Source organism: Aegilops tauschii, chromosome 7 (genome assembly GCF_002575655.3).
Source record: "Aegilops tauschii subsp. strangulata cultivar AL8/78 chromosome 7, Aet v6.0, whole genome shotgun sequence".
In the NCBI taxonomy this organism is placed as follows: Eukaryota; Viridiplantae; Streptophyta; class Magnoliopsida; order Poales; family Poaceae; genus Aegilops; species Aegilops tauschii.
Window position 1 is genome coordinate 565,043,759 of NC_053041.3, and position 8,206 is coordinate 565,051,964.

At 42.8% G+C, this 8,206-nt stretch overlaps 2 long non-coding RNA genes across 2 annotated transcripts; both read left to right on the plus strand.

Annotated features, from left to right (window-relative positions):
* The first annotated feature begins 495 nt into the window (after positions 1–495).
* Positions 496–3,032, plus strand: LOC109779656 (uncharacterized). The gene is made up of 3 exons (XR_002236884.4): positions 496–795; positions 2,143–2,269; positions 2,717–3,032. It is a non-coding gene; the product is annotated as an uncharacterized lncRNA (long non-coding RNA).
* Positions 3,033–5,651: 2,619 nt separating this feature from the next.
* Positions 5,652–7,181, plus strand: LOC120968177 (uncharacterized). The gene is made up of 2 exons (XR_005762376.3): positions 5,652–6,081; positions 6,632–7,181. It is a non-coding gene; the product is annotated as an uncharacterized lncRNA (long non-coding RNA).
* The last annotated feature ends 1,025 nt before the right edge of the window (positions 7,182–8,206 follow it).

Below are 8,206 nucleotides of genomic sequence, written 5' to 3' on the forward strand. Positions count from 1 at the left end.
ATGATTACTCACTGTAGTTTCAACATATGTAGCAGGGGAACCATAAGGGAAAAATGGTGAACGGGAAAAAATGTAATGGTAAAAACATATAGTACCTTGATAATCTTGAGAGGTAACACAAAAATACATGAAAAAACATCACAATATTTGATCTTGTCTTCTTTAATCACAACCAAAGACACTAAAATAAATTAGTCTTCTCATATCAATAATCCTAAACCTTAAAGAATTCTAAGTATAGCGCTCACAAATTAACCAATTATTTATGATAAGATCATGAGGACAAACGTTTTTCTCTGCTATTGTTCTCCCAATGACTCGTATTTTTATTTTTTCGCTCTGCTATAAAATATTAGAGCTCTTTTACGGTGATTGGGGAGTTACGAATTGTAATTTCATGTAACTCCCCCCTCGATTATTTTTCACCGTTGATTTTAACCTGTTAATTAAAAAATTGAGTTTAGTCAATAAGGGTATTATGGTCATGTGTGTTTTTTTTCAGTACTCCGCTGGTCAAACCCCCGCATCTGGCTAACCCATCTCGCGAGAGGGAGGAGCCGGCGCGAGGACCTGGGAGACGGCGGCGCAGGAGTGAGGACCTTGGCCATGACGTCGGCGCGAGGACCTGCAGGCGAAGACGCCGACGCGAGATCCAGGAGGCGAAGCCCCGGCTGGTCTTGGTCGTAGTGGCCGCTCCCCCACATACGTCCCCACCGACGCCGCGTGAGGTTCTGGAGGGGACGCCGCCGCCGCGAGGTATTGGAGATCCCGGCTGCACTTGGTCGTAGAACAGAGGTATCTCTTCCCCTGCCCTCATCTCTTCCTCCCATCCTTCCCTCCTCACGCCTTGTGCTGGCGGTGGAGACATGGAGCAACTGCACATTGCAGCACCTTGAAATAAAATTCAGTTAGCAGTTAGAGTTCAGATTGGTAGTGGATACGCCAGCAGTGCGTTCGCTAGATTGCGCAACTTCCGCAGCCACTAATTGCATGATTAGCGGTTGGCCCGCGTCCTCGATGCTTGCAATGATGCTGCTGCTGCTGACTGTTAGCACGCTGCTGCTGCCACGTTTTTTACATGCACGAATCATCGACACAAAACTCTAAGGAAAAAGGGATATGATATGAATTTTTTTTCAGCAAAGAATCATTTGGTTTGTCACACAAACATACAAGTAGAAATTGCAGCCTTAAAGTTTCCAGAATCAACAGTTAACTATGTAAGCTTATGGTCATACTCCTGTATCATACACGTACACAAGTTCAGGCCATACATGTATAAATTCTGTTAACTGTCAAGCCTTTATTCAGTAATGAAATTTTGAATTTTGGAATACTTGTAACAGCATGTTCGAACAACTGAAATCTTGCTGCAGCATACACATACAAGTTCAGGTCATACATGTAAACTATGGCTTGGAACAACTTAACTAGTGCTAATAACAGTTTCATAGTTCAGTTGCATGTGTTTGTTTTGAAATTTAGAAGAGACACAGGTTCAGAGTTCACAAATTTCTTACAACATGTAGCATTCCCCAGTGGCATTTGCTGCTTATAAACTACAGAGAATACTGGTAATAAATCCCACTAAGCATAGGTAGTGGAGAGGATCAAAATTCAGACATATGATAAACTACAGAGATTCTGCAATTTCTGAAGAGTAGTTAAATATTACTCCCTCCGTCCCATAATGTAAGGTGTTTTTTGACACTAGTGTAGTGTCAGTGTGGTGTCAAAAAAGGTCTTACATTATGGGACGGAGGGAGTAGTTGCTATGATAATGTTTTCATAACTATGAAGAGTGTGTTGTATGCTGCTTAGAGATTGTATAGCTGGAGTGGCCTAACAATTCTAGAAGACACTATGCACTGGTTTTGTGTGTAATAAATTCATAATCTGTAGTATCAGTCTTCTTAGTGCAAAAATGGAGACTACATTTCCATGGTACTCACATGCTATTACTATTCTTGCATTAAGATGTACTACATAAAACCAAGGCTAATTTTTTGACTTCCAAGTCCTTACTTTGCCATGACAAATCTGCTTGGCCACAGTTCATGTTATTTGCCAAAGCAAGTGAAACTCTTACTATTTTCTATTAAACTGAAGTGTTCTCATCGAAATCTTCTCCAATGCATGCAGGACTTTCGTGTAGGAGAAAGCGAGATGTTCATAGTCCACGGTTGTCGTCTGAGTTTGTGTATTCCCTACGGCAGCAAAAATAACGTCAATTATTAAGGCAGCCACCGGTTCAAACAGTGAGCATCAGGTACTCTGTTTTCAGCACTCTATAGTTTAAACTCGCTGTGTTTAGTCTAGCAGATCCTTTTATTGTGGAATCAAGTCTACCAGATTTAGTATTGACCTTTTCTTCTATCTTTGTATACATGACCGTAGTCATCAAGGAAATTTTACACAATTGTACAACCGACAGAGCAAAGGATGCCATAATACTGATTTTATCATTTCCACCATGATTTTCTCTCTTAATCAACCATGCTTTCCTGCACATCACATAAAATTAAGTGTACTTAGGATTGATTTAGTGCAGTTGCAATAGTTCTGCACGAGGGATATCATGCGGTAACCAGCTCTATTTTTCTTTATTTTCTATGCAATTGATGATTCAATTTAGTTCGTCGTTAGGGCACTATAATCAATGTTTAGTAATAAATTTTAGTGATTGTCCCATGTAAAGTTGATTTTCTGGCTGCAGGTTTATTGTCTGTGTTGGGTGTTCATTGTAGCTGTAGTGTGAGTACTGGACAGCCTTCTGCCACCATCGTTTACCTCCGACTCGCCAGCCAGCCAGCCGCCATCGTCTACCTCCTGTCTACCTCGTGCCTCGCCGGACAGCGCAGTCGTCAAACTCTGTCTCACCGGGCAGGCACCGCTGTCTACCTCTGCTTTGTAGTTAATTGTGTGCTAGCAATTCCTCCGGAAAACTTGTTAGGTTATTCTAACTCTGCCATGTATCCGTGATCTTGTTTTCTGAATATGTACTTTTTTTAGTGATTTTCATTTTCATTTTATTTATCATAGCACTCCCATGATTTATTTCATTTTCTAGTGTATATTTTTAAATTTTTAAATTTTATTTTCCCTAATGGCCATGGCGTGAGAGAAGACTACTAGCGGGCTTGGGGATGTTCACTGCTTTGGGCGTTGCACTGAAGAAGTTTTGCCAAAAAGAAATAAAACTAGAAGCAAAATTCAAATTCAGGAGCATTTTCGGTAAAAAAATTGTTAAAAAATAAGTTTCCATAAAAACTCTCAAAAATTCACGATACCCTATATTCAATCTGGGAAAGTTTCTAGAAGTTTTGATGAATAGAAAAAAAAAATAGAAGCAAAATTCAAATTCAGGACCATTTTGGCTCAATATTTACCCCAAAAACAAGATTTCAGAAAGAAAAAATCCATACTATTCTTAGCTCATTCAATCTGGGAAAGTTTCAAGAAGTTCTTCCAAACAGAAAAAAATAGAAGGAAAAAAAAATTTCAGGAAGAAAAAACTCAAAATTTGGCATGAAAAATCTCAAAAAATCCACACTACCCTTATATTTAGTCTAGGAAGATTTCAAGAAGCTTTCTCGGACAGGAAAAAAACTAAAAGCAAAATTCAAGTTCAGGAGCATTTTTGGCTCAAAAATTGGGTAGAATATTTTTTCTGTGAAAAATATCCAAAAATAAAAGTTCCCAGAAAAATTCCATGAGTACCAATTTAGGAGATGTTAGTTAAACTTCACTATAGAACTTGGCTTTGTAACAATCAGTTTGATGCAAATAGAACCAATAATGTAGATCAGGTTCAGGTGCATGCTCTACATGGTAGCTCTATGCTGGTTATGGGTCTGAATGGGTCGTAGCAGTACTTGTAGACCAAGATGACCCATAGTGGTAATTATGGGTTGGAATGACCTGTGGTGGTAGTTGTGTGTCGGGACTATCATTCAAGGTAGTTGAGCGTTCGGATGACCTGTTATGGTACTTGTGGATCCACACGTCCCAAAGTGGTAGTTGTGGGTCCGTATGACCCCTAGTGATAGTTCTATGTTGGTAGTATCTGTAAGGGTAGTCGAGAGACCGTACGACCCATAGTTCTAGTACTGGTGCTGACAACCCATAGTGCTAGTCGTGGATTCGGATTACTCATATTAGTAGTTGTGGGTTTGAACGACCATAGTGCTAGTAGTAGAATTGACGGAGTATGGCTCATTGTGCTAGTCGTGGTCTGGATGACCCGTAGCGGTATTTGTTAGTTTGGATGACCCCATACTGCTAGTCGTGGTCCGGACAACCCATCGTGGTGCTTGTGGACCCAGACAACCGATAATGCTAAGTTCTGGGTTCGGATGGCCCATAGTGCTAGTTGGGGATCAGATGACTCATAGCGTTAGTTGTGAGTCCAGATGGCCAATGGTGCTAATTGTGGGTTTTGACGACCCATGGTATTATTAGTGTGAGCGCCGCAAGTACCGGTCTTACATGTCCGGGCCCACTACTACCGATTTTAGTCGTCCGGACCTACAAGTATCGATCTTAGTCGTTCGGACCCACAAGTGTCGGTCCAGCTCACTACAATCGATCTTACTCGTCTGGACTTAAGTACCGGTCTTACTCGTTTGGGCTCATTTCTATCGATCCTAATCATTGAGACCCACAAGTATCGATCTTAGTCATCCGGACCCACAAGTATCGATTCTAGTCATCCGGACCTACAATACCGGTTTTACTCATTCCGGCTCACTACTATGGATCTTACTCGTTCAGGCACACTACTTTTGGTCTTAATCATCTAAAACCACAAGTATCGGTCTTAGTCGGTGGGCCCACAAGTATCGGTCTTACTCATTTGGGCTTACTACTGTTGGTCCTACTCATTCGGGCTCACTACTTCAATCTCAGTCGTTCGAGATGAGAAGTACCGATCTTAGTTATTTAGGTCCACAAGTATCGATCTTAATTGTCCGTACCCACTAGTACCAATCTTAGTCGGCCCAACTCGCAAGTACCAATCTTAGTCGTTTTCATCCACAAGCATCGATCTTAGTTGTCTGTACCCACAAATATCGATCTTACTCATTCAGGCTCGTTACTATCGATCTTAGTCGGCCCAACTCGCAAGTACCAATCTTAGTCGTTTTCATCCACAAGCATCGATCTTACTCATTTAGGCTCATTATTATCGATCTTAATCATCCGGAACCACAAGTACCAATCTTTGTTGTCTGTGCCAAGTACCATTCTTACTCATACAGGTCCACAAATACTGATCTTGGTCATCCAAGCCCACTACTATCAATCTTACTCGTATTGACCCACAAGGCCACAAGTACCGATCTCAGTTGTCCAGAACCTTAAGTATCGGTTTTGCTCGTACTGACCCACAAGTGCCGATCTCAGTTGTCCACAACCATAAGTATCGGTCTTGCTCGTTCCGACCCTCACTGAAAAAATTATACTTTATATTTTTATGAAAATATTTCACGCGTTTACAACAAAAATACCTTTTCCCCTTCATAAAAAAATATAATCCCGTCACTTTTTCCAAATTTTCGGCCCTTGGCAGCCGGGCACCTACATCAATCACCAAAAAAGAAACTCGAGCCCCCACGATCTTATCCCCCACGTAGCGATCACTCCACCCCGCGCATTCTCCTGCTCCTATCCCCTCCCCAATTATCGCCCCACCAAATCGGAGCTCCTCCGATCCATCCGTCCCAGTCTGGTTGAACGCAGCCCCCTTCTCATCTGCGGGATCCCGGCCGCCGCCTCACCCACGACCCTCTCCTCCGCTGCCAAGTCTGCTCGAACGCCGCCGCCCTCCTCACTGGCGGGATCGGAGCCGCCGGCCACCGCCCACCTCGCCTGAAGGATCCGATGCCACTGCTCTTCTACGCCGATCCATCACCGGCCACCGGTGGTGCATCACCTGCTTCCCCTGACTGAAGATTCCTTGCGGCGTTTCGAAGAAGCTGTGGGTGGAAATTCCGGAACCGCTGCGCCGACGGTGGTGTGATGCCGGCGATGGGTCCGCTGGCAATTCGATATGCGAGTATGTCGCTGCCAACTCTAGAGGTGTGTTCACAGGATGATTCATATCATGCTTGAAAATGCACAAGTTTGCCTTCTAAATCTGGATCAAAGAGGAAATGTGGCTACTGTGGGGGTGGAAGGTCACGATCATGTCATCAGTTAGATCAAAGGCAATATTAAGCACAACCCTGTCATCTACAAAAATTACTCAGCACACTCTCACAATCCCTGCTGAAACTTTTTGAAATCTTTAGGTTGTGATAACTTTTTAGGAGTCGGTAGTACTAGCGTTTCAGAGACTAACAGGAGAAGCAAATTAATAATTATGCGTGCCACCGGAATTAGCAGTGCTAGTGTATGTAGAAGTAAAACTAAGTTGTAACTTGATTCTTTGTTAGTTGAAAGCATAGAAATAGCGAATCTCTAGAACATTGTTTGAAAAGGCTAGTAATTGATGGCTTGTGAACGGGAGGAGATTACCACACACAGCCTCAAATGATGTTTCTATTTACTACAGGATTCATTCATGTTATGTGTCCGTTTTCATTCAATTCTTGTCTCCCATGTTAAAGGTCCTTGGTCACTTCTGCAGGTGTGACCATGAGTTTGCTACTCCTGCCACACGAGTACAACAACTGCGAACAAGCATGCTAGTGCGTCTTCTGGGACGAAGACAGTGCCGAGCTCTCGACAGCGCAGTCCTGCCAAGCCTTCGAGATCTGGGTATGGGACACCTTCGACTGCATGCCCATGACCACCGACGGCTACTCAGAGAAGGAGCAGGTGCAGGTGTCACTCATCCAGCGGTTCCTCGCAGGGGGGTTTAGCCTGAGCGGCGAACACCACCACCTGACCCAGCAGTCGTTGCCGTCATGCTGCGCGGTGGACTCGTACATCGTTGACACCATGAAGGATCTCCATCAGCTGCAACGACGACTACATATAGTGAATGATGAGGATGTTAAAGAATATCGAGTCATAGATATAGCATTAGAAAGGAGATACGAATGGCGCATATACTGATGATTTTCAGATCAGAATAACGTGTTCTCCCCATGACATGACCCTGTCGAAAATTGATTTGACATCAGAAAAGAATTGATATTATCGCCCTTTGTTTCATTGATCGTCTGTTTGGCTTACCCTCCATTATTCATTATTCCTTTTTGGTATCATCTGCATCAGCAAAACTTGTTTGCTTAACTGCTTTTCCCCTTTCTGCTGGACAACATCATCAATTATTAATTGCAAGGTGTGTGTTTGGCCGCTGAATTAGAAAAACTGTTCTCCTAATGCTTGATTATTAAGCCTAATACTTCATGATAATCTCTTTTCAGCCCAAGTAATTATAACTGGAGGTCCAAGTGGGCTTATTTTCTAATTTGAACAAATAGCCATAAAAATAGACAAAAGTGGATCAAACAGAACTAAAATGGGATTACGAGGATCCTCGACAATGACATGCAACCGCAAAGGAGATGAGAAACCAACATGATACTCGATAACCACTTGACAGTAATATTGCTAACCACTTGACAGTCATATTGCGATATGGAAAATTAAGAGCAAAACCTCAGTTGCACATATATTTCCTCATGTTTACGCACAGCGCCAGATGACATCAAGTTTCAGCATCTTAGACTCAATCCTATAACATTTTGAGCTTTTCACCGGTCAACATACATGTTTAGAAGACAAGGACACATAGCATAACCAATCAGGACAGTTCATTGATGCACTTCTAGACTAAGAAACAACCATTTAGAAATTTCACGCATCGAACAGAAGAGACACTACTACTAACAAGACTCATGATGATTGCCCTAGCTCCACATCGTCATATCCTGCAAAAGGCGTTCGAGCAAGCAGGTAGTACTTCTCAAACTCCTTGAGGTTTAGAGAAGGAACGGTTGCTGCCGCCACCATCCCCTCCATCACCGCCGCCTCCTTTGCCGAAATGGAACCTACCGCTTCCATCGTCCAGTTTAGGCCCTTGAACTTTCCCTGAAGCTGTAAACAATATAAAACAAGCAAGATTAAGTCGACTGCCCACTCCGATGAACTAGGTTAAATTTGCAGTGTGAGAACAGGCAAGAAAAACCACCTTTGGGATCAGATTGTTCGACAGTCGTGGCTGAAGATTTGCACTGGAGACTTTGAGTTTGAG